The 7500-nt window shown below is 40.7% G+C and overlaps 1 protein-coding gene across 2 annotated transcripts in view; it reads right to left on the bottom strand.

Annotated features, from left to right (window-relative positions):
• LOC307044214 (uncharacterized protein) overlaps window positions 1-7500 on the bottom strand; it is a 64305-nt gene that overhangs the window by 18622 nt on the left and 38183 nt on the right. The window lies entirely within an intron of this gene.

The following is a 7500-nucleotide window of genomic DNA, read 5'->3' as shown; positions in this document are numbered from 1 at the left end:
TTAAAGAGTCCTCTCCTGCTGATGTTCAGGTGTATATCAGTATGTAGTGTCTCTACTTTAAAGAGTCCTCTCCTGCTGATGTTCAGGTGTATATCAGTATGTAGTGTCTCTACTTTAAAGAGTCCTCTCCTGCTGATGTTCAGGTGTATATCAGTATGTAGTTTCTCTACTTTAAAGAGTCCTCTGCTGCTGATGTTCAGGTGTATATCAGTATGTAGTGTCTCTACTTTAAAGAGTCCTCTCCTGCTGATGTTCAGGTGTATATCAGTATGTAGTGTCTCTACTTTAAAGAGTCCTCTCCTGCTGATGTTCAGGTGTATATCAGTATGTAGTGTCTCTACTTTAAAGAGTCCTATCCTGCTGATGTTCAGGTGTATATCAGTGTGTAGTGTCTCTACTTTAAAGAGTCCTCTCCTGCTGATGTTCAGGTGTATATCAGTATGTATTGTCTCTACTTTAAAGAGTCCTCTCCTGCTGATGTTCAGGTGTATATCAGTATGTAGTGTCTCTACTTTAAAGAGTCCTCTCCTGCTGATGTTCAGGTGTATATCAGTATGTAGTGTCTCTACTTTAAAGAGTCCTCTCCTGCTGATGTTCAGGTGTATATCAGTATGTAGTGTCTCTACTTTAAAGAGTCCTCTCCTGCTGATGTTCAGGTGTATATCAGTATGTAGTTTCTCTACTTTAAAGAGTCCTCTCCTGCTGATGTTCAGGTGTATATCAGTATGTAGTGTCTCTACTTTAAAGAGTCCTATCCTGCTGATGTTCAGGTGTATATCAGTGTGTAGTGTCTCTACTTTAAAGAGTCCTCTCCTGCTGATGTTCAGGTGTATATCAGTATGTATTGTCTCTACTTTAAAGAGTCCTCTCCTGCTGATGTTCAGGTGTATATCAGTATGTAGTGTCTCTACTTTAAAGAGTCCTCTCCTGCTGATGTTCAGGTGTATATCAGTATGTAGTGTCTCTACTTTAAAGAGTCCTCTCCTGCTTATGTTCAGGTGTATATCAGTGTGTAGTGTCTCTACTTTAAAGAGTCCTCTCCTGCTGATGTTCAGGTGTATATCAGTATGTAGTGTCTCTACTTTAAAGAGTCCTCTCCTGCTGATGTTCAGGTGTATATCAGTATGTAATCTCTACTTTAAAGAGTCGTCTCCTGCTGATGTTCAGGTGTATATCAGTATGTAGTGTCTCTACTTTAAAGAGTCCTCTCCTGCTGATGTTCAGGTGTATATCAGTATGTAGTGTCTCTACTTTAAAGAGTCCTATCCTGCTGATGTTCAGGTGTATATCAGTGTGTAGTGTCTCTACTTTAAAGAGTCCTCTCCTGCTGATGTTCAGGTGTATATCAGTATGTAGTGTCTCTACTTTAAAGAGTCCTCTCCTGCTGATGTTCAGGTGTATATCAGTATGTAGTGTCTCTACTTTAAAGAGTCCTCTCCTGCTGATGTTCAGGTGTATATCAGTATGTAGTGTCTCTACTTTAAAGAGTCCTCTCCTGCTGATGTTCAGGTGTATATCAGTATGTAGTGTCTCTACTTTAAAGAGTCCTCTCCTGCTGATGTTCAGGTGTATATCAGTATGTAGTGTCTCTACTTTAAAGAGTCCTCTCCTGCTGATGTTCAGGTGTATATCAGTATGTAGTTTCTCTACTTTAAAGAGTCCTCTGCTGCTGATGTTCAGGTGTATATCAGTATGTAGTGTCTCTACTTTAAAGAGTCCTCTCCTGCTGATGTTCAGGTGTATATCAGTATGTAGTGTCTCTACTTTAAAGAGTCCTCTCCTGCTGATGTTCAGGTGTATATCAGTATGTAGTGTCTCTACTTTAAAGAGTCCTATCCTGCTGATGTTCAGGTGTATATCAGTATGCAGTGTCTCTACTTTAAAGAGTCCTCTCCTGCTGATGTTCAGGTGTATATCAGTATGTAGTGTCTCTACTTTAAAGAGTCCTCTCCTGCTGATGTTCAGGTGTATATCAGTGTGTAGTGTCTCTACTTTAAAGAGTCCTCTCCTGCTGATGTTCAGGTGTATATCAGTATGTATTGTCTCTACTTTAAAGAGTCCTCTCCTGCTGATGTTCAGGTGTATATCAGTATGTAGTGTCTCTACTTTAAAGAGTCCTCTCCTGCTGATGTTCAGGTGTATATCAGTATGTAGTGTCTCTACTTTAAACTAAGTTAGCGGTGTGTCGAGTTATGAGGTTCACTTGAGGATGCGGAGCGTTCAGGGCATTTTGTTGGAGACTGCAACACACACACACACACACACACACACACACACACACACACACACACACACACACACACACACACACACACACACACACACACACACACACACACACACACACACACACACACACACACACACACACACACACACACACACACACACACACACACACACACACACACACACGCGCACACACACACACACACACACACACACACTCGGTCAGTCACGGTCTCGTCTCCTTTAGGAAATGAAGGTTGTCTCTGACGGATGCTCACGGAGAGAAAGTGCCAGTTTATCCCACATTACTCCGCTTTAAAGAGGCCGTCTGCTCCTATACTTTTATATATCATTTATTTATATGTATCTCCATGTTACGTTGTTTTTATTTCACCTCTAGAAAAACATTATTGATGCTGTTGATTGAGATTTAGATGATGTATCACAGGCTCATGTGATAAATAAGTGCTATAATGAGTCTCTGTGTTGCATGAAGTGTGCACATAAAGACTCACATAAGGCTCAGGCGTTAAAGGAAAGCGTCTAATGAGAAGTATGTATATCCATCGATATGAACAGATCATTAAAAGTGTTTCTGCTTCTATTCGTGGCTCGGTGTGGGGGTGGGAATCGGGCACTTCATGATGATTTAGATTCATAAAAATAACACTGAGCCTGCCTGCAGTTAGATATCTGAATAATGATTACAGCGAGTTTGTCAATCAGCGCAGAAAGTAAAGTAAAGAAACTTGGTGAACATTTTGTAAAATGACCCATTGGAGCAAATGCAAAAAGCAAATTAACCAATTAAGTTTCCCTCCTCGTTAAGACTGGTAGATAGGGGGAAATGTGCTGCATACAGGTACGTGCACAGGGATGGGCTAATGTTGCCCGGGCAACAGTCCGTTTTGCCACTTTTCTCTTTTTTTTGTTTTCTGTTGTGGCCGAATCAACACGATAAGCCCACAATTAGTATTGTACGCTATTTTTATGATATGTACAGCACTTTGGCTCCACCAAAAATTGTTTATAAATGTGCTCTATAAATAAAACTTGATTTGATTTAGTATTGCAGCGTCTCGCTGTGGGAAACACACCTCGTCAGCGCTGTGTCATCTGCCCGCAGTCACGTGACTTTGTTTACAATCCGACAGCTGGAAGCAAAGGAAAGCCCTCCGGCCTCATATGGCTCTGGTGATCACACCAAATGCCTGCCTGGCGTTAGAGGGGACAAGCCAGGGGACTTTACTTCCTCTTGACGGGAGGCTGTGGCTCAGTGTATAGTGTGATGGACTTCGAATCAGGGGGTAGCAAGTTCGAGTCCCACTGCAGTCAGCATGTTGTTGTGTCCCTGAGACACTTCACCCCAAATTGCTCCTGTGGGGATTGTCCGGTACCTTGCTCAAGGGCACCACGGCAGGGCAGGAGGTGAACTGGGACCTCTCCAAGTAGCAGCCCAAACTCCATATTTTAGGTCTGGTCGGGGACTTGAACCGGGGACCCTTCAGATCCCAGTCCAAGCCCTACTGACTGAGCCACTGCCGGACACTTCAATGTCCCGCTTCATTGTAGGATTTCTGCCATGTCTCTACTTCAGTTTGACCATCTCTGTTACTAAGTTATGGAATACTAAATAAATAAGTAATTAGATACCTTACTGTCACCGCGCTCATAAAGAATGATAAGAATAAGAATAAGTAAGTATAATACGTATTCGTTAATTAGTCATTTATTTAAGGTAATTAGTTAAAGCCCTATTTTATCAGTATGTCTGCACAGCAGTTACAAAGGTCAAACTACATTAGAACAGAATTGTCCCCATGTTTTCATTAATAGTTAGTAACATTAGATATTTTAATGAGATATGGACCGCAAATCTAAAAATGTGCCAGAATAATGAACTGAGCCTTTGGACATAAAAGTCAACTGAGTGTCACTTGCAATGACAGTTTTGTGTTTTTTTTTTATGAACCTTTTACATTAAAAACAAGTCTTATGTTTTTTTTCCGAGGGGGGGGGGAGGCCCTTTTTCCAGTTTAGAGCAATAGCCCCTCCAAATGTCTGTGCACGTCCCTGGCTGCATTCATGTTGTGTCAGGACAATAGGAAAAACGAGCTCCAGATGGTTAAAATGCACATGAACGTGTGATCCATTGGTTTTAGTGCATGTAAATGGTCTGCAGAAGCTAAAATCCCTTCTCTCCCATACACCCCAATTATTGATAATCTGTGTCATTCTATAATCACTGAACATGCAGTATTGATTTCTACCTGGAAGGATGCCAAAGATACCTGGTATTAATATATGTTTTATTGATAGGAGTGAAACAACATTATCCTGAAGAGATGATTGATTGATTTAGAGATACACTTGTTTAAATTACATCTACCCTCAAGAACCAAGACGTAATCAGATATATACAATAGAATATTTAGATTATTTCATTTTTAAATCATGTCTCTTTTTCTGTCTGTATTTTATATTTTGCTGCATTTTTTTTTATAGCATTGTACGGCGTGGAACGTTTTTATTGTTAATTTCCGACATGACTAATTTGAAGCGTATATTTGTTTACATTTTGGCAGAGTTGCACCATTGAAGCTATGCCAACATACCAGTTTTACTACAGTGTACCTATTAATGTACAAACAAGCTTCACTGGATGATGATGATGAGAAAGCTGGTAAACTCTCAGGTAAATTCTGGAGTTATAAGGATCGTCTTTATTTCCTAAACCCATTGATCAACACGACTGATATCCTCAGAGAGTGTAAGACACACGGAATCTGAAAACTTCTCCTGACATAAAATCAATCTGTAGAAGTTTGCAGTCATGAGAGCTGATGTTGTTTGGGTGTTTCTGTGATTCTGGCGACCGCAGAGTGTGTAACAGAAACCAGAGCAGAGTGCTTGTGGAGGGACGGAAATACATCCATGACCTTCATCTGGGAGGAAGAAGAAGAGGAGGAAGTGTTCAGATCTGTAACCTCTGTTCAATTAGTAATACTCTGTTAGAGGGAAACGTCTTGCTTTAAAAATCTTACTTAAATTAAAGTACAAGGGATCAAAATGTAGTTTAAGTTCTTAATGTTGGGCTATAAAGGAACTACAACACGGTCACATGACTTCACGTCACCACAGCTAAACTAAAGGAGGCTAATGTTGGGCTATAAAGGAACTACAGCACGGTCACATGACTTCACGTCACCACAGCTAAACTAAAGGAGGCTAATGTTGGGCTATAAAGGAACTACAACACGGTCACATGACTTCACGTCACCACAGCTAAACTAAAGGAGGCTAATGTTGGGCTATAAAGGAACTACAACACGGTCACATGACTTCACGTCACCACAGCTAAGCTAAAGGAGGCTAATGTTGGGCTATAAAGGAACTACAACACGGTCACATGACTTCACGTCACCACAGCTAAACTAAAGGAGGCTAATGTTGGGCTATAAAGGAACTACAACACGGTCACATGACTTCACGTCACCACAGCTAAGCTAAAGGAGGCTAATGTTGGGCTATAAAGGAACTACAGCACGGTCACATGACTTCACGTCACCACCGCTAAGCTAAAGGAGGCTAATGTTGGGCTATAAAGGAACTACAGCACGGTCACATGACTTCACGTCACCACCGCTAAGCTAAAGGAGGCTAATGTTGGGCTATAAAGGAACTACAGCACGGTCACATGACTTCACGTCACCACCGCTAAGCTAAAGGAGGCTAATGTTGGGCTATAAAGGAACTACAGCACGGTCACATGACTTCACGTCACCACCGCTAAGCTAAAGGAGGCTAATGTTGGGCTATAAAGGAACTACAGCACGGTCACATGACTTCACGTCACCACCCGCTAAGCTAAAGGAGGCTAATGTTGGGCTATAAAGGAACTACAGCACGGTCACATGACTTCACGTCACCACCGCTAAGCTAAAGGCGGCTAATGTTGGGCTATAAAGGAACTACAGCACGGTCACATGACTTCACGTCACCACCGCTAAGCTAAAGGAGGCTAATGTTGGGCTATAAAGGAACTACAGCAAAAACATGTCCTAACTTGAGTTGTTGGTACCTTGGTAGCCAAAGGTGTACTTCTTGAGTAAATGTACCTGTTACTCTCCACCTCTGGCTGTCTAACAGGATATATCAGAGTTGTGGGTTCTGGTTCAGGTGGTCGTTGTAGAAGTGTTTTTTTAGGGTTAGGGTTTTTTCAAGATTTCAAGGCTTTTATTGTCCTGCGTACAAAGCAACAGTGTAGATATATCAATGAAAATCTGAGGTCACAGGCTCCTCCAACAGTGCAACACAATAAAACAGATAAAATAGTTAAAATAGTGCAAGTAAATACAAATAAAATAGACTCAAAGTGTACTTAAGCACATTTCTTGAGTTCCACACTTGTTTGCTCTTCACTTGTGGCTGTCTAACTGGATAAATCAGGGTAGTGCGTGGTGGTTCAGGTGTGACTCACCTGCCTGAGGTGGTGGTCGTAGGAGTTGATGTGGTTGTGTAGTAGGGTTATGGTCAAAAGTGTACTTCAGTTTACTAGAGTAAATATACCTCAGAGGTGGGAAGTAGTGGAGAACAAATACTTAGTTACTGTACTAAGTACATGTTTCTGGTATCAGTACTTTACTCCACTACTTATTTTTCTGACCACTTTTTACTTTGACTTCTTACATGTTGAACTCAAATACCTGTACTTTCTACTTCTTACATGTTGAACACAAATACCTGTACTTTCTACTTCTTACATGTTGAACACAAATACCTGTACTTTCTACTTCTTACATGTTGAACACAAATACCTGTACTTTCTACTTCTTACATGTTGAACCCAAATACCTGTACTTTCTACTTCTTACATGTTGAACACAAATACCTGTACTTTCTACTTCTTACATGTTGAACTCAAATACCTGTACTTTCTACTTCTCACATGTTGAACTCAAATACCTGTACTTTCTACTTCTTACATGTTGAACCCAAATACCTGTACTTTCTACTTCTCACATGTTGAACACAAATACATGTACTTTCTACTTCTTACATGTTGAACACAAATACCTGTACTTTCTACTTCTTACATGTTGAACACAAATACCTGTACTTCCTACTTCTTACATGTTGAACACAAATACCTGTACTTCCTACTTCTTACATGTTGAACACAAATACCTGTACTTTCTACTTCTTACATGTTGAACACAAATACCTGTACTTTCTACTTCTTACATGTTGAACACAAATACCTGTACTTTC

Source organism: Notothenia rossii, assembly GCF_949606895.1.
Source record: "Notothenia rossii genome assembly, chromosome: 6".
NCBI lineage: Eukaryota > Metazoa > Chordata > Actinopteri > Perciformes > Nototheniidae > Notothenia > Notothenia rossii.
This window is presented reverse-complemented; position numbering and strand designations above follow the sequence as displayed.